Below are 19,672 nucleotides of genomic sequence, written 5' to 3' on the forward strand. Positions count from 1 at the left end.
AATGAAACATTTCAACTTAAACAAAAATGACTTGCTTGACCCCAAATGATTTTTTTACTTTTTAGCCACATCTACACGTGAATGCTACATCGAAATAGCTTATTTCAATGTTGCGACATCGAAATACGTCCTCCAGGGCTGGTGCCCTCGAAGTTCAACGTCGATGTTGGGCAGCACCATATCAAAGTAGGCGCTGCAGGGGAGTGTCTACGTGCCAAGCTGCACACATCGAAATAAGGGTGCCAGGAACAGCTGCAGACAGGGTCACAGGGCGGACTAGCACTTCCGGGGCAACAGCTAGTGGCTCCCTTAAAGGGCCCCTCCTAGACACACTCAGCCTGCACAGCACGCAGTCTGCAGAGCCATAGGCACGCACACCTCGGCGAAGCAGTTATGGACCCCCCCAGCAGCAGCAGCAGCAGCAGCCAGAGGTCCACCCAGCTGCCCCTGCAGGAGCAGGGCTCGCCCTGCTCAATGCCATGCAGGACGCAGCTGATCACCTTTTATTCGTGGAAGAGGCGCTGCCCCCAGGGGAGGAGGAAGCAACCCCAGGCCCTGCTGTCCTCTGCCCGCCCCCCCGGCCACACACGTCGCCGGCTGTGGAGCTACCCCACAAGCACCGACTGGTGGGGGCAGCTGGTGCTTGGCGAGTGGGACGATGACCGCTGGCTCCAGAACTTCCGCATGAGCCGGCAGACATTCCTGGAACTCTGCCAGGGGCTCACCCCCACACTAAGGCACCAGGACACCACTATGTGGCGTGCCCATAGCGTGGAGAAACAGGTCAGCATTGCTGTCTGGAAGCTGGCCACTCCAGACAGCTACCGATCCGTGGGGCAGCAGTTTGGCATCGGCAAGGCCACCGTCGGGGCTCTCCTCATGGAGGTAAGAGGACCCATGGGGAGGGGGAGGCAGCCCTGTGGGGGGAGGGGAGCCCTGGGGGGGAGAGGCAGCCCTGGGGGTGGAGGGGGACCCTGGGGGGGAGGGGAGCCAGACACACCTTGCACACCCCTCATTGGTGCTCTCTCATGTCCTTCCCCTGCAGGTCGTCTGCGCCATCAACGCCCTGCTCCTCCACAGGCTCGTGCGGCTTGGGGACCTGGATGCCACCATCGCGGGGTTTGCCACCCTGGGCTTCCCAAATTGCTTCGGGGCTCTGGATGGGACCCATATCCCCATCCAAGCTCCAGAGCACAGCAGAGGACGCTTCCTGAACAGGAAGGCCTACCATTCGGTGGTCCTCCAGGCCTTGGGGGACAGCCGGAGCCGCTTCCTGGACATTTATGTTGGCTGGCCTGGCAGCACCCATGACGCCCGGGTATTCAGGAATTCGGGCCTGTGCCACTGGCTGGAGGCGGGGACCTACATCCCTCAGGAGGAGATCCCTGTGGGGGACACCACGATGCCCCTCTGAGTCGTCGCAGACGCGGCATACCCCCTCCGGCCCTGGCTCACGCACCCGAAAACGGGCCATCTCACAGTCAGCCAGGAGCGCTTCAACATGCGCCTGCAACATGCGCGCCAGGTGGTTGAGTGCACTTTTGGCCACCTCGAAGGGCGCTGGAGGTGTCTCCTCACCTGCCTTGATGCGGGCCCCACCAACATCCCCCAGATTGTGGGTGAGTGCAGCTCACTCCACAACCTGGTGGAGAGCAAGGGGGAGGCATTCTTTCAGGGCTGGGCTGTGGAGGCTTGCAGGGCTGACATGCAGCCACCCGCTGCCCCCAGTCGTCAGGTGGACCCCCGAGGGGACCCAGGTCCAGGAGGCCCTGCGGGCCCATTTTGACCAGGCCGCGGGGTGAATGCTGGCAGGCCCCCCCGACTACACCCCCCCACAATCCTCCACAACATTTCCTGCCCCTACGCCCACACCACAGAGCACCCAAGAGCACACCACCCACTTACCTTGCAAATAAAAATAGACCTGTTGTTCTTGAAACCACAAAATGGTGAATTCTCTTATTATTACTACAAATATATATATATTATATGATAAATAGTGGAACACAAGGAAGGGGAGACCTATTTACATGGGGGGCAGGTATCATAAAATAACAGGGGTCTAATACAAACTATATACAAAATAATGGGGATATGTACGGGGGGGGGGGCACGTCCTGGGCCCCGCACCGCCTACTGTCCAGCGCTTGGGGTTGGCGGGCGCGACTCTCTCCTCGGCCTGAGCCCTGGCCGAGGCTGGCTGGGGGGCCGGGCGAACAGGCAGATATGTCTGGCAGGTGTCAGCAGGCCCCAGGTCCCCCTCGGCGGAAGGCCCCTCAGTGGTGGACGGCAGTGGGACAGCGGGTGGAGCAGGCAGGGCGGGCAGAGCGGCGGGCGGCGCGGCATCGGGGGGGCCATGTAGTCTGCTATGTGCTCAAACATGCGCATAAAGGCCCCCAATGCCTCCTGGTGCCAGGCCAGTGCCTGCTCCTGCAGTTGCAGGCGCCTCTCGTCCACCTGCAGGTGCTGCTCCAATACCTCCAGCTGTCGCTGGAGGGTCGCCAGCAGCTGGGGGTCTGTCGCCATCCGGTGGTGGTGCTGGGTCTGCCGTCATCCCTGCCCTGGGGCTGGTCGGTGCTCCGCCGAGGGGCTGGCCTGCAGCAATAGCCTCGGTGGGCTCTCCGGGACCACTGACACCTCGCCGGCACTCTCCAGGCCCTCCAATGGTGCAGCTGCGGAACACGGGGGGGGAAGAAGAGTGGAGACAGCCGTTAGTGTGGCCCCCGAGCTGTGGCCCTTGTCCCCCCACCCCCTGCTGGTTCCCCATCCCCATCCCCGGGAGATGCTGCTGCTGCTGATGGGTGTCCCACCCCCTCCCCCCGGGGGACCCTAGGTTCCACTCCCCCCATCCCCAGGGTTGGGGCATGGCACTGTCCTGCTGGGGGGGGCAGGGGCTGATGCACTCTTCTGTGGGACATGCCACTGCTGTCCTTGGGGCCATGGTCATCTGGGCATGTGGAGGGCCCTGGTCACGTCTCTTGTCCCCGCCCCTCAACCTCGGGGGTGTGCACCGGGGGGTACATACCTGACGGTCCGCTCCCACGGTCGGGGGACACCCTCTGGGCGGACGCCCTGCTGGGGCTCCGGGAAGCCAGGATGATGTGGAGCCCCCCGTCGCTGGAGGAGGATTCCCGCTCCTCCTCCTCTGGCATCCCAGGGGTGGGCTCCTGGGGGGCCCCTGGGGTGCAGGGCTTGCCTCCAGGGCGGACTCCGCCTCTGGGGCCTGCTGAGGCTCATCAGCAAAGGTGTCAAGAGTGGCCGGCGGGGAGGAGGTGTGCCTGGGGCCCAGGATTTCCCTGAGCTCCCTGTAAAAGGGGCAAGTGGTGGGGGCAGCCCCAGATCTTCTGGCCGCATCCCGGGCCCGGGCGTAACCCTGCCATAGCTCCTTGACCTTACTCCTGTTGTGGTCAGGAGTGAGGGCAGAGTGACCCTGGGCAACCAGGCCCTCGGCCAGCCAAGTGAACGCATCCGCGTTCCGCCTCTTGCTCCCCATTACCTGGAGCACTTCCTCCTCGCTCCAGAGCCCCAGCAGGTCCCGGATCTCGACCTCCATCCAGGAGAGGCCCCGCTGCCTCTTCCAGGGCTGGCTGCCAGGCTGGGAGCCCTGGCTCCCCTTGTGGGGGTGCCCTGGGGGAGCTTGGGGGGCTGGCGGGCGGCCATCACAGTGGGGGGGGTGTCTTTGGGCTGGAGGGAGGCATGCAGGCTGGCCGTGTGTTACTGCTGCCACCTGCATGCTCTCTCAGCTTCCTGCACAGGAAGGCAGGGGGCGGGGAGCTTTAACGGGCTGCTGCACGCGGCAACCATAGAGCTCAGGGGCTGGAGAAATCGTCTCTCAACCCCTCAGCTGATGGCCGCCATGGCAGACCCCGCTATTTTGATGTTGCGGGACGCAGATCGGCTACACGTGCCCTACTTCGACGTTCAATGTCGAAGTAGGGCGCTATTCCCATCTCCTGATGGGGATAGCGACTTTGACATCTCGCCGCCTTATGTCGATGTCAACTTTGAAATAGCGCTCACCACGTGTAGACGTGGCAGGCACTATTTCGAAGTTGGCGCGGCTACTTCGAAGTAGCAGGCACGTGTAGACACGGCTTTTGATTCACAAAAAAAAATCATTTATTCTGACCCAAAACAAAATTTTTGAGTCACCAGTGTTATTTACCCAGCTTCAGAAACTACCCAAGCAAATGGTGTATATAGTGTAAGCCTCTAATAAAATTGTACCGTAACTGGCTGACCAGACAGAAGTCTGACAATCCGCTCATGAGACCTAACTCTCACAGATACATAGACAGTAATGCCAGAAGAGACCATCATCTAGTCTGTCCTCCTGCTCCATACCAGAATATTAGAACTGGAAGGGCCCACAGGAGATCATCAAGTCCCCCTCATGGCAAGACCAAGGACCATCTATATCATCCCTGCCAGACACTGCAGGCCTCAGAAGTTCACCACTCCTGTAGTAGGCCTGTAACCTTTAGGTGAGTTATTGACATCCTCAGATTAAGATTCAAAGACTTCTAATTACAGAAACTCCACCTTTTATTCTATTTCAAACCTGTGAGCTGTGACCCTTGCAGCAGCAGAAGGAAAAACATCCTCAAGACCTCTGCCTAGATTCATCGATGAGGATGGGTAGGGCAAACAGAAGTTGTCCTGGGGCCCGGTGATTCAAAAGGTGCCTGTTGTCCTGGCCACCACTGCTCTTATAGTGGCAGTGGCAGTGCCTGGAGCTATGGACCCTTTTAGAGCGCCACTGGAGTGCAATTCAGCATGCTCCAGGAGGCACTAAGGGCTGGTTGGGGCAGAGGGTGCAGAGCATTCCCAGTGGCACTGAGGGCTGGCAACTCCTGGACCTGACTGTTCTACCTGAGGCTCCACTCCTTGTGGAGGTCTTGCCAGGGGCCCGCCAAGCCTGTTGTTTTCCCCTCACCCGCTGCCCCTGCCACGGCCAATCTGAGCTGACCTCATGCACAACAATCATGTGGAATTAACTCACTGGCATTTCTCCATATGCCTGTCTATAATATGATAACTTTTGATGACAACATCTGGTCCATTCAAAACGTCACAGAACATTGTAGGTAACCATGGGAAGAAGAGGTGACAATTGGGTGACAACCAGGGACACTGAGGCAGCCAGTTTTCCACGCCATGCCAAAGTGGCATAGAAGGCAGAGGAGTATTGTGACATCTCAGGAAACTCAGCCAGTCACCATCCCTCCCTCAAGCTCCTTTGCATATTCTGGTGTCATTGGCTGAAATGAGCAAATGACACTGCAGATCAGGCCTGAGGTGCAGAATGGGAAGGAGGTGGGCAGCCCTTGGTAGGGAAAGAACAGGCTTCGAACTATTTAGAAAAGCTAGATATAAACAGATCCATGGGTCCAGATTTAATGCATCCAAGGGTACCGAGGGAGTTGCCAAATATCATTGCAGAACCTTTGGCCATGATCTTTGAAAACTCATGGAGATCAGGAGACTCCCCAGATGACTGGAAAAAGGCAAATGTAGTGGCCATCTTTAAAAAAGGAAAGAAGGACAATCCAAGGAACTGTAAACCAGTCAGCTTCACCTCAGTCCCCAGAAAAATCGTGTAGGGGATCCTCAAGGAATCAATTTTGAAGCATTTGAATCCATTTGGAAGAGGGGAAAGTGATCAGGAATAATTAACATGGATTCACCACGGGCAAGTCATGCCTTACCAATCTGCTTATTGTCTATGATGAGGTAACTAGCACCATGGACATGAGGAAGTCAATGTATGTGATATACCTTGATTTTAAGAAAGCATTTGATACAGTCTTCCGCAATGTTCTTGCCTGCAAATTAAGGAAGCATAGATTGGATAAATGGACTGTAAGGTGGATAGAAAGCTGGCTAGATTGTCAGGCCCAATATGTAGTGAATAGCTGTTCAATGTCTGGTTGGAAGTAAGTTTCAGGTGGAGTGCCCCAAGAATCAGTTCTAGGGCCAGTATTGTTCAACATCTTTATTAATGACCTGGATGTGGAGATGGATTGCACCCTCAGCAGAATTTGCAGAAGACACTAAGGAGAAATAGATACATCGGAAGGTAAGGATAGGTCAGGGGTGACCTAGACAAATTGGAGGATTGAGCCAAGAGAAATGAATCATCACTTCCTTTGATCTCCTGGCAATGCTCCTACTAACGCACCTCAATATGCTGTTAGCTTTCTTGGCAACATGGACAGACTGTTGACTCATATCCAGCCTCTCATCTGCAATTACCATAGTAATCCCCAGGTCCTCTTCCACTGCACTGCCATGTAGCCAGTCACTCTCCAACCTATAACACTGCCTGGGATTCTTCCGTCCTATATCTTGGACTCTGCGCTTGTCCTTTTTGAACCTCATCAGATTTCTTTTGGTCCAGTTTTCCAATTTGTCTTGATCATCTAAACCCCATGCCTACCTGCCAACATATCTATCTCTCTCCACAGTTTAGTGTCATCTGCAAACTTGAAAGTGCAGGCCATCCCATCATCCAGATCCTTCACAGAGACGTTAAACAAAACTGGTCCTAGGACCAACCCCTGAGGCAATTTGCTTGATAGCAGCTGCCCACTAAAACAACAAGAAGTCCTGTGGCACCTTATAGACTAATAGATTTTTTTGAAGCATAAGCTTCCATGGACAAAGACTCCCTTCATGAAATGAAGTGTTGCATATTGCATCTGATGAAGTGGTTCTTTGCCCATGAAAGTTTATGCTTCAAAAAATCTGTCAGTCTGTCAGGTGCCATGGGACTTCTCATTGTTTTTGTGGATACAGACTAACATGGCTGCCCCTCTGATGCCAGCTGCCAACTAGACATAAAGCTGTTGATCACTACCCTTTGAGTCCAAACATCAACAGCTTTCTATCTACCCTACTGTCCATTCTTCCAACCCATATGTGTTTAATCTGCTGGTAAAAATGCTGTGGGAGACCGTATCAAAAGCATTGCTAAAGTTAAGGCATTTCACATCCACCACCTTCCCCTTATCCACAGAGCTTGTTACCTCATCATAGCCGGTTCATGTTCAAATCACTCATCAAAGTTGCTAGTGTTTATGAACCCTCCCCCTATCTCACATGCACACACAAAACTCTTCGTACAATAAGCAAAAGTATTTGGCCCAGTAGCTGATTTCTGAAGGCATTTAGCACTCACAATTGGGGCCACGTTTTCAGAAAATCTCTCTAATGTATTATTATTTAACTTTTATATGGCAGCCTCAGGCAGCTCAAGCCAATTAGTAGGCACTGTACAAACACAGAGAATGACTAAAACTGGGCAGGAAACAGCTGTCTTAGTCCACAACATGTTTCAAGATTTCGAAAAATGTCCCCATCATGTCCATGGACGAAAATACAAAATCGCTAAAATTTTTGTGAAGCAAAAATCTGGAACAGAATCAGTTTGTGCCAATCAAAATGTTTCAGAGCAATATTTTTGTAACATTAGAGACTTTAAATTGACACAGTTGTACCAATGCCACTGCATTGCTGTATGATCTCCCATGTACCACTCAGTGCCAAAAGAAGAGAGCTCTCCCCTTGGAACAAGTAAACCATTCTCACCAAACAGTGGCAACCATATTGGTGGGAGATTGTCTTTCACCAACACAGTCCTGTTCACGCCAGCACTTCTGTTGGTGCACCTTATGCCCACCAGGGGTGTGACAGGGCCTCTGCCCTGTACTGACCTGGCAAGGGTTAAACCCAGCCCAGGGAGAGGGCTGGGAGTGTGATACCCACAGCTGTGACATAGGCCAAATAGGGCCTAGTTGAGGGCTATATAAATGTGGGATCTTGGAGGGGAGGAAGGAAAAAGACTTTCTCCAGCTGATGAGCAGCAGGGAACTGGCTGTCAGGAAAGCTACAGGGGTGTCCTAACACAGAGCAGGGCTGAGGGAAAGGCAGAAAGACCTGGAGAAGCTCTGGCCAGGCAAGTCCCCAGCTGCAGGGCCTGAGGTGAAGCCTGAGGGCTCTAGAGCCACAGGGACGCAGCCAGGGCAGCAGAAGGCAGTCCAAAACCCCCTTGACAATGATGAGTGGCCATTTCAGGCTGCAGTTTGCCCCTGAGGTAAAGAGACGACTGGCAGTGAGTCATTGAGGCAGGATAGGTATAAGTGTTGCAGGGAGGAGGACCCCAGAAAGAGGGTGCTCTGAGGGAGGGCAGTACCCTGAGAAGGCCACCATGGTCTGGGAGGGACATGGGTCCTGATAAAAGGTTGTAGAGAACCAACAAAAGGCAAGTAACAGCAGGCAAGACACTGGCCAGAAGCTGGCAGCACTAATTTCCAAAGGGCCTGCAGAAGGTATCCTAGTGGTGAGGCATGCCTGCTTACAAGGAGGTTGTTTTTTCACGTTCCAGACTAACAAAACCTCTACTGACCCAAGTGCAGGTGCAGACATAGCCTCAGTCTGTACACAAAGAGCTGTTTCAAAACTTGAAAACCAAAACTGTTTCCCCAATGACAAAGCCAGATGATTAAAAAACTTCAGATGTTTCACCAATGGCCCTTGAGTTGAGACATTTGCTGAGAAGAACCAGTTACCGCGAAACATGGTGCATTCAACAAATTGCCATTTGTTGCAGAAAAAAAACATTTTGCAGAAGCATTCCCAGCCAGTTTGTCCCAGCAGGACAAGGTACAGGAACAATTTTTATGGTGGGGGTTGCTCATGATGGAAACCATGGAAACCAAGTATCTGGCATATGTTATTACTACGTTAAGCCACGGAGTGTGAGTGCACTCCCAGCATGCCTTGTTCCAACATCACTGGTCACAGCATGGCTGGCTTGTTTCAACAGACTGAGCTCAGCACCCCTGGGACTGGAGCCAGTAAACTTAATCCAGCTGGGCTATACATGGGGGCCTCACAAGGGCTGCTGGTGGACGCCTGAAGGAGAAAGGAGTGAGGCAGGCTGAGACCTGGGGAGCAAAGCCATAGTGAAGTGGCGGTCTCTCCTGTAGTGGGTTCTTGGAGCAAGGGGGCCGGGGGCTGACATGCCAAGAGGGGAGCAGAGCTGCTGGAGGTGAGGAAGCTGCCAGGAGGTGGCATGCTGGAGATTCTGGGGACCGGTGGCCCTGAACATCAGTGGCTGTTCTGTATTGAGTTAAGACAGCAGTTTGCTAACTGTAGTTATAAAAGAACAAACCTCCTTGACTGGGGCAGGGTGAGGCAACATGTGCACGGAGCCTGGGGGACCATAAATGGCCCCTAGGGGAGCAGCACGGAAAGAGGTGACCATGAGAAGATTAGGCTCCGCTTCTCCTGAACATCACAGGTGGCCACCTAGGCAGACCAGACTGAATCCATTTCACCCGCAGACTGGGGACTCCCTCTTCTGTGATGGATCCTTTCCCTGAGGGTGGCTGCATAGTGTCAGAAAGACAAAATGGAAGATGAGTGAAGCGAACCCATAAAGGGATCATGCGCAGGACAGGGGGGCAGTGCTTTCCGGCGCGCTTTCCGGTAATATTTCAGCAGGTTTCTTCCCTCATCTACAGTGGGATAAACACTCACTCCCCATACAGTCTCTGCACCACGACAGTCAGCTGGATGTGCAGTGGGTCCTGGGGATCATGAACACTGAAACAATGGTGGTGCAGAGGGTACCACAAAGAGCAGCAAAAGGACACAGGAAGACACCTTCTGGGGCACAACTGGAGGGCTCTCCAGGCTCTAGAGTGGGCACAGCATTGACAACACTCAGAAAATTTTTCGGCAGCTCGGGTCAAGCCCCTGGGCTGCTCTCATTTACACAGGAAGTTGATTCCACCATCCCAGTAGCCCAGACACTGAGGGAGGTCTAAAGAAGACATAAGATCATGTTTATGCCCCACTGCCATGAGCTGAAGTTCAATGCTCAGTATTGGATGAAGCACATGCTGCAGCCTGGCATTGATTCCTGGCTGCTTTATTTTTAGATAGCAGCATTTATGAGAATCTTAACCTTTCCCCTGATTTGTCTGAGCTGACAAAGCTCCAGAGAAGCCTTTTGAAAGGAAAAAAGGAACATGTGTGGTAAGCTAACCAGGAATAAATCACTATTTACAAAATTGTCCTCCCATCTTGAGATAAGGCCATGGCCATCTATCTCATTTCAAAGGGAGCTTGTTTTACTGACAGGTATCAGCCATTCTCTAAAGAGAAACACATCAGGGACTGGCATTTGGTCAAGACATTCAAAGAGTCAGAACAATTGGGAATGGGAAAAAGCCACAATGTCAGGGAGGCCAAACATATCGAACCTCAGTGGCCAGACTGGCAGAAGGATTTCAGGAAACCTGCAAATTACAACTGACGAAGTCAGACTTCCCACTGCATCCTGCACAAGAAGGTCTTCCAGGGAGCTGCTACCATTCCTTCATTCTCTTCCTGCCCTCGCCTGGAGGTTAGAGCAACCCAGGGACTGCTTTAACTGTACCCACTGATTGTGGCTCGCTAGGGAATGTCCTCTAGCTGTGCACTGCCACTTTGTTTAATCTCCTTGTTCATCACTGTTTCTCCACAATGCACAGTCTGCATTGGGGCCTTGCCAATGGAGAGTCCTACACTTCATGGAAATCTCTAAGCAGGGATTGGATGTCAATCTGCCACTTTTGTGCTGTCTAACTGGTTGAAAGGGAGTGGGCCAGGGCAGAGCCTCTGTGAAGCAGTAAGAGCTTGAACCGAAAACCACTGAAGACAACAGGAGTGTGCTCAGGCAGGCAGTTGGAAGCTGTGAGTCTTGATTAGGTTTGAATCGAAACAACGTGTGCTGATTGCCTGAGCTGTAGGCAGAGGGAGGAGCTATCAGGGAGGCCGAGCACTTAAACCCCGCTAGTAAGCGACCAGGGAGCTTTGCGACCGGGTGCTTGCGAACAGGGTGAGTGCTAACAGGAGGGAGTTTTGAAAGGGGAGTTGAGAGGAGCAGCTTGGAGGGAGCCAGTGACTTCTATTGCCCTTAAACTTAAATCCTTTATAACAACCTCTATCTGAAACATTTAATTAAACCCTCATATATAATTAGAGTAGGAAATGGACGCAGAAGCCCAGCAGCAGAGTGGGGACTATCTTGTTTATTGTGTCGAGTGCAGTATGTATGACTACCTACCCTGTGGGCGGGTGGCGTATGTGTGCGCTCAATGCAAGGAGCTCCTGGCCTTCAGAGACTGAGTGCGTGCTTTGGAGGCCAGGGTGGCTGAACTGGAGGAGCTAAGAGAGGCAGAGGTGTTTGTTGATGAGACTTTCCGGGACGTAGTAGGGCTGTCCCACCTCCAATCTGACAGTCCTGATGCTGTTACAGAGGATGAAAGGCTCAGGGAAGGAGAGCAGTCAATGGGAGCAGAGGGAAACCATCCCATAGTTGGGACCCTCCTTCCAGAGAGTGCTATGGTATCCTCTCGCACCGAGGATACTTATCCGGGGGAGGGAGCGCCAGCTGTTAGGAAGAAGCAGGTTTTAGTAGTGGGGGATTCGATCATTAGAAATATAGATGGTTGGGTTTGTGATGACCGGGAGAACCGTATGGTGACTAGACTGCCTGGTGCGAAGGTTGCGGATCTCTCGAGGCATCTAGACAGACTTATGGGCAGTGCTGGGGAGCAGCCGGTGGTCGTGGTACATGTCGGTACCAATGACATAGGGAAGGGTAGAAGAGATGTTCTGGAGGCCAAATTTAGGTTGGTAGGAAGGAGACTGAAATCCAGAACATCTATGGTGGCATTCTCTGAAATGCTTCCAGTTCCACGCGCAGGGCCAGATAGGCAGGCAGAACTTCAGAGTCTTAATATGTGGATGAGACGATGGTGTAGGGAAGAGGGGTTTAGATTTATTAGGAACTGGGGACACTTTTGGGGTAGGGGGAGCCTATACAGGAATGATGGGCTCCACCTAAATCAAGGTGGATCCAGACTGCTGGCATTAAACATTAAAAAGGTCGTAGAGCAGTTTTTAAACTAGGAGGTGGGGGAAAGCCGATTGGTGCGGGGGAGCACCTGGATCGGACGGAGACTTCTCTTACACGAGGCTCCATAGATAGGGATTCCCTAGAAGTTAGTCGGATAGGGAACATGGGAAATAATATATGGGCAAGATCAGATGTGAAACAATCGCATATAAAAAAATCCAACGCGTCTGTGAAAGGCGGACATATAAATAGTGGTAGTTTTTTAAAGTGCTTTTATACAAATGCTAGGAGTCTGTCTAATAAGATGGGTGAACTGGAGTACCTCATATCAAAGGAGGAAGTTGACATAATAGGCATCACAGAAACATGGTGGAAAGAGGACAATCAGTGGGACACTATCATACCGGGATATAAATTATATCGGAAAGACAGAACAGGTCGTGCGGGTGGCGGAGTGGTACTATATGTGAAGGATAATATAGAATCAAATGAAGCAAAAATCCTAAAGGAATCAAAATGTTCCATAGAATCATTATGGATAACAATTCATTCCTCTAATATGAATATGGCATTAGGAACATATTACCGACCACCTAACCAGGACAGTGATAGTGATGCTGAAATGTTAAGGGAGATTAGTGAGGCTATCAAAATAAAAAACACAGTAATAATAGGAGATTTCAATTATCCCCATATTGATTTGGTACATGTCACCTCAGGACGGGATTCAGAGATTAAATTTCTTGATGCCTTAAACGACTGCTTCTTGGAGCAGCTAGTACAGGAACCCACAAGGGGAGAGTCAATTCTCGATCTAGTCCTGACTGGAACGCAGGATCTGGTCCAAGAGGTAACTGTTACTGGACCGCTTGGAAATAGTGACCACAATATAATAACTTTTAATATTCCTGTCTTGGGAAGAACACCGCAGCGGTCAAACACTCCGGCATTTAATTTCAAAAAGGGGAATTACACTAAAATGAGGAAGCTAGTTAAACAGAAACTAAAAGGTAGAGTAACTAAACTAAAATCCCTGGAAGCTGCATGGAAACTGTTTAAAGACATCATACTAGAGGCCCAACTTAAATGTATACCCCAAATAAAAAAACACAGTAAGAGACCTAACAAAGAACCACCATGGCTTAACAGCCATGTTAAAAAGGCAGTGAGAGAGAAAAGGGCAGCTTTTAAAAAGTGGAAGTCAAACCCTAGTGAGGAAAATAGAAAGGAACACAAACACTCCCAAATTAAGTGTCATAATGTAGTAAGAAAAGCCAAAAAAGATTTTGAGGAACAACTGGCCAAAAATTCAAAAAATGATTGTAAAATGTTTTTGAAATACATTAGAAGCAGGAAGCCCGCTAAAAAAGCAGTGGGGCCCTTGGACGATAAAGATATAAAAGGAGCGATCAAGGAAGACAGTGCCATTGCGAAGCGATTAAATGATTTCTTTGCTTCAGTCTTCACGGCTGAGGATGTTACAGAGGTTCCTAAATCTGAGCCAGCCTTTTTAGGTGACAAATCTGAGGAACTCTCCCAGATTGAAGTGACATTAGAAGAGGTTGTGGAGTTAATTGATAAGCTGAATAGTGACAAGTCTCCAGGACCAGACGGTATTCACCCAAGGGTTCTGAAAGAACTCAAATGTGAAATTGCGGAGTTATTAACAGTGGTTTGTTACCTATCCTTTAAATCCGCTTCGGTACCAAATGACTGGAAGACGGCCAATATAACGCCAATATTTAAAAAAGGCTCTAGAGGAGACCCTGGCAATTATAGACCGATAAGTCTAACATCAGTACCAGGCAAATTAGTAGAAACAATAGTAAAGAATAAAATTGCAAGGCACGTAGAAGAGCACAAATTGTTGGGCAAAAGTCAGCATGGTTTCTGCAGAGGGAAGTCGTGTCTAACTAATCTATTAGAATTCTTTGAAGGGGTTAATAAACATGCGGACAAGGGGCACCCGGTGGACATAATATACCTAGATTTCCAGAAAGCCTTTGACACGGTCCCACACCAAAGGCTTTTATGTAAATTAGGCGGTCATGGGATAGGAGGAAAGATCCTTTCATGGATCGGGAATTGGTTAAAAGACAGAAAACAAAGGGTTGGAATAAATGGTAAATTTTCACAATGGAGGGGGGTAACTAGTGGTGTTCCCCAAGGGTCAGTCCTGGGACCGATCCTGTTCAACTTGTTCATCAATGATCTAGAAAATGAGCTAAGCAGTGAGGTGGCAAAGTTTGCAGATGACACCAAATTGTTCAGGACAGTCAAAACCAAAACAGATTGTGAAGAACTACAAAAAGATCTCAGCAAACTGAGTGATTGGGCAGCAAAATGGCAAATGAAATTTAATGTGGGTAAGCGTAAGGTAATGCACATTGCAAAAAATAACCCAAATTATACGTACAACATGATGGGGTCAAATTTAGCTAAGACAGATCAGGAAAGGGATCTTGGAGTTATAGTGGATAGTTCTCTGAAGACATCCACGCAGTGTGCAGCGGCAGTTAGTAAAGCAAATAGGATGTTAGGAATTATTAAAAAAGGGATAGATAATAAGACAAAAGATATCATACTTCCTCTGTATAAAACTATGGTACGCCCACATCTTGAGTACTGCGTGCAGATGTGGTCTCCTCACCTCAAAAAAGATATATTGGCATTAGAAAAGGTTCAGAAAAGGGCGACTAAGATGATTAGGGGTTTGGAACGGGTCCCATATGGGGAGAGGCTAGAGAGACTGGGACTTTTCAGTCTGGAAAAGAGGCGATTTAGGGGCGATATGATAGAAGTATATAAAACCATAAATGGTGTGGAGAAAGTGAATATAGAAAAAATTATTTACCTTTTCCCATAATACAAGAACTAGGGGACACCAAATGAAATTGATGGGTAGTAGGTTCAAAACTAATAAAAGGAAATTTTTCTTCACACAGCGCACAGTCAACCTGTGGAACTCCTTGCCGGATGAGGCTGTGAAGGCCAGGACTCTATTCGGGTTTAAAAAAGAGCTCGATAAATTTTTGCAGGTTAGGTCCATAAATGGCTATAAGCCAGAGGTAAAGTATGGTGCCCTAGCCTTCAGTACAAGGGCAGGAGATGGTTGGCAGGAGATAAATCACTTGATCATTGTCTTCTGTTCTCCTTCTCTGGGGCACCTGGCATTGGCCACTGTCGGCAGACGGGATACTGGGCTGGATGGACCTTTGGTCTGACCCAGTATGGCCATTCTTATGTTCTTATGTTATGTTCTTATGAGTCCGTCCAGTGATTTCAGTGGGCTTTGGGACAGGTCTTGGCATCTCATAGAATCATAGAATCATAGAACAATAGAGCTGGAAGAGACCTAAAAAAAGCCATCGAGTCCAGCCCCCTGCTCTAAGCAGGACCAAACCCAACAGGTCAGCCCCGCCAGGGCTTTGTCAAGGTGAGACTTAAACACCTCCAGGGATGGAGACTCCACTACTTCCCTGGGTAGACCATTCCAATGCTTCACCATCCTCCTAGTGAAAAAGTTTTTCCTAATGTTCAACCTGGACCTTTCCAACCACAACTTGAGACCATTGTTCTGTGTTCTGCCATCCATGACCACTGTGAACAGCCTCTCTCCGGCCTCTTTGCAGCCTCCCTTCAGTAAGTTGAAGGCTGGTTTCAAGTCCCCCCTCAGTCTTCTCTTCTGCAGACTAAACAGTCCCAATTCCCTCAACCTTTCTTCATAAGTCATATGCTCCAGCCTCCTAATTATTTTGGTCATCCTCCGCTGGACCCTCTCCAGTGTATCCGCATCCTTCCTTTCAGTGGGGCCCAGAACTGAACACAGTACTCCAGATGTGGCCTCACCAAAGCCGAATAAAGAGGAATAATCACTTCTCTGGATATACTGGCAACACTCTTCTTGATGCAACCTAATATGCCATTAGCTTTCTTGGCTACAACGGCACACTGTTGACTCATGTCCAGCTTCTTGTCCACTACAACACCCAGATCCTTTTCTGCAAAACTACTACCAAGCCAGTCAGACCCCAGCCTGTAACAATGCTTGGGATTCTTCTGGCCCAAGTGTAGGACTCTGCACTTGCCCTTATTGAACCTCATCAGATTTCTTGCAGCCCAGTCTTCCAATTTGTCTGTCAGTCTGGACCCTATCCCTACCCTCCAGCATATCTACCTCTCCCCCTAGCTTAGTGTCATCTGCAAACGTGCTGAGGGTGCAACCCAACCCCTCATCCAGGTAATTGATAAATATGTTGAACAGAACAGGACCCAGAACTGAACCTGGGGGCACTCCACTAGAAACCAACCACCATCCCAACATCAAGCCGTTGATCACTACCCTCTAGGCCCGACCTTCTAGCCAGCTGTCTATCCATCTTACCGTCCATTTATCCAATCCATATTCCTTTAACTTGCCAACAAGAATATTGTGGGAGACCATATCAAAAGCATTGCTAAAGTCAAGATAAATCACGTCCATTGATTTTCCCCTATCCACAGAGCCAGTTATCTCATCATAGAAACTAATCAGATTGGTCAGGTATGACTTGCCCTTCATGAATCCATGCTGACTATTCCTGATCACTTTCCCCTCCTCCAAGTGCCTCAAAATGTCTGCCTTGAGGAGCCCCTCCATGATTTTTCCAGGGACTGATGTAAGACTGACAGGCCTATAGCTCCCTGGATCATCCTTCTTCCCTTTTTTGAAGATGAGCACTACATTTGCCTTTTTCCAATTATCCGGGATCTCTCCCGATCTCCACAACTTTTCAAAGATAACAGCCAAGGGCTCGTCAACAACATACGCCAACTCCATTAGAACCCTAGGGTGAATTAGGTCTGGGCCCATCGATTTATGTACATTTAGCTTTTTTAGATAGCTCCTAACCTGTTCTTTCCCACCAAAGGCTGCCCACCTTCATCCCACAATGGATCACTTATCGCATTAGTCCGGGAGCTGTCTTTGTCCGTGAAGACAGAGGCAAAGAAAGCATTAAGTACTTCAGCTTTCCCTACATCATCTGTCATGTTTCAAGGAGGAATTAGTCTCTCTTGACTGAAACACCCAGATTATCTTCCCAGCTTTGCAATAAGGCCCTCAGGTCTTAGGGATTCACCTGCGGCCTGATCTTCACTCTTGCTTACTCTGTGAGGAGGCCCATTTATGCTACTGCTTCCCTATGATACATTGGATTTAGTGCACAGGGGCTGGGTAGGGCTGGTGGCACTAATATACAGGAGGCCATGCTAGATGATGTAATGATCCCTTCTGGTCTTTGACCTCTATGATTATGCCCAGATTGTTGCATTCCCTGACACAGCCACCATGCGTGGGGCAGGGAGACATGCTCCACATCAGCAATGGCATCTAGGGAGGAGGTTGCTCCCCTAAAAGAGGCATTATAGAGTTCTCCTTCCCCCAGTGCAACTGAACTCTCCAGGAGGCAATGTGCCTCTCACTTCCTGGTGCTCTGCTGTGTGAGTGGGATTTAACCCTTCTCCTTTTACAAGGCTATAGTTCAATGCCACAGTTTAAGCCACGGTAAAGTGCCAGTTAACATAAAGGCAAAAGAATCAGAGCCCTTAGTCTTGCATCTTGAATGTTTTCGGGGGCTCTTTGAAGATAAAATGCTCCAGACATTGTCACCTCTCATGACTGAATAGTGAGACTGGTAGAACTTGTTTTTTTCTTAAAGCCCCGACTTCTGGAGTCCTGGGACTATATAAGAACCTCGGTTTTTATTTAAAAGGAATAGTTTTCTAGCCCTCCAAACCAGGGAGTAAAGCATGAAGTCAGGAATCTTAAAGGCTCAAAACCCCAAAGGTGAAAAGACCCCCAAATTATAACTTTATAATTTCAAGAAACTTTTTAGCAGCGGCCTGACTTGTGTATCCTGGGCTTTGCAATACTGCTACTTTGGGACTCCACATCTGTTAGTGTCTGACTGTACAGGCACTGAGAAAGCATTGTGAAAAGAGGAGAATACACTAGACAAGTATCAGCAGAGAACCTAGTGTGACAGCATCAGATACAAGTATACTCAATTAATAAATATTAACTATCAGATGCTTTGTTCTGTAAACACAGAACTTTGCCATATGGAACCTACTGTAGCAAGTGAAATAAAAATAAAATGAACACAAACTATCCTGCTAATACTCTTTCTTTTTTCCCTGCCTCAGAGTTAATCACCTTAGTCAGTTTCAGCCTTTGGTTCAGACCCTGAATCAAAGCGGAGATGGGAATTGATTTCATAGCTAATTCGCACTGAGTGAATGCTTCAAATGTCTGTCGCAGGCAGCAATTTTGTGGGCTATAGGAAAACAAAGGCTGGGGCAGCAGGGGACACTCAGCAGTAAGGCCAGTCAAAAATTTTCTATCAGAATTGTTGTTTGATGGCAAATGGGGTTGTTGTCAGATTAACACCCAGCTAAAGTAAACATGGCCAAATTATTTTTTTTGCACTCCAGTTATGAGACTGTTTTAAACCCACACCAGCTAGATGTCTGAGTCTGCAACAAGAGAGGCAGTGTGATAGGGTGTGCAAAGGCAGGAAGCGGTTAAAAAGCAGCTTTAGGTTCATGGTGCCCTACCCTGCAACACACCATGTGCCAATCTTGTGGGAGAAGCGCAGTTCAAGAGACTCCAGCCCCGGGAGGTAGGACAGACCTCTCCTCTTCAGCTCCCAGAGGGGAGCACAGCAGAGGTCGAGGCTAACTGTGAACACACAGCAATAGGACAAATGGCTGGAGGATCCTGGTAGGCCAGAGAAGCTGGTGTGGCTCTTTATTAATTTAGTTAATTTAGTGGCCTTGTCCTTATTGTCTTGAGGACTGAGACTGTAGGATTAATCCTCGGGCAGGCCTTTGCTGAGTGTACAAGCCTCTGAGGAGATGGGGCAGCATAAGGTAGTAGCTCAGGGCAAATGCAAAAGGTATGACCAAGAAGGCCTTAGCCACTTGCCTCAAAGGCACCCAGCATTCCCAGAGTATGAGAAATTGGATGGGGCAGCCGGAGGGGAGAATCCATGGCACTGTTCCTTTAAGAATCTGGAGTGTAGGGTGGGGCAGGGCTCCCCTCTCTCACAGCCAATCAGGAGGAGATCCCTGGAGGAGGCTAGTATATAGACAGCCTTCTCCATCAGATCTTGGGAGACCCTGACAAGAGGAGGAAGCCAGAGCCTTAGGCGTAAGCTCCAGGGAACACAGTTATGAGAGGCGAGCCTAGGAAAGGCAGGCTGTGGCAGGGGAAGAGCTCCCTGTGGATAGTAGAAGAGCCTGAGACAAATCTGAACCTATGAATGGATTTTATTGGTAGGACAGTTTGGACCTACCTTTGGGGCACCAAATCTCTTCTGAGTGTACGGGGCCAGAAGAGGAAGAGTGGAGGGAAACTGCCAGAAAGGGTACTGAGCAGGAGGACCCACTTAGGAAGCAGCAGCCTGGTATCCTGAAGACTCAGCAAAGCCCATACCCCAGACTTAAAACAGAGACAGGATTGTTCTGGAGAACGGAGACAATGGGCTGCTCATTGTTACCAGCTAGGAAATGATTAAGAGGATATTTTTGTATCTGTCAGGATCTCGTCTGCCAAGTGGTGACTCACCAATGTGCTGGGGTCCAGAGCCAACACAGCGTAGGCGAAAGATTTCGTAGTGCAATAAAATAGCAATGAAATCTATGAGCAGATCACCAGCTCATTGCTACAGCAAAGGGGGGAGAAAAGTCTTCTGATGGTCGATTGTCTTCTGCTGGAAA

The sequence above is a fragment of the Carettochelys insculpta genome, chromosome 2 (genome assembly GCF_033958435.1).
Source record: "Carettochelys insculpta isolate YL-2023 chromosome 2, ASM3395843v1, whole genome shotgun sequence".
Classification (NCBI taxonomy): domain Eukaryota; kingdom Metazoa; phylum Chordata; order Testudines; family Carettochelyidae; genus Carettochelys; species Carettochelys insculpta.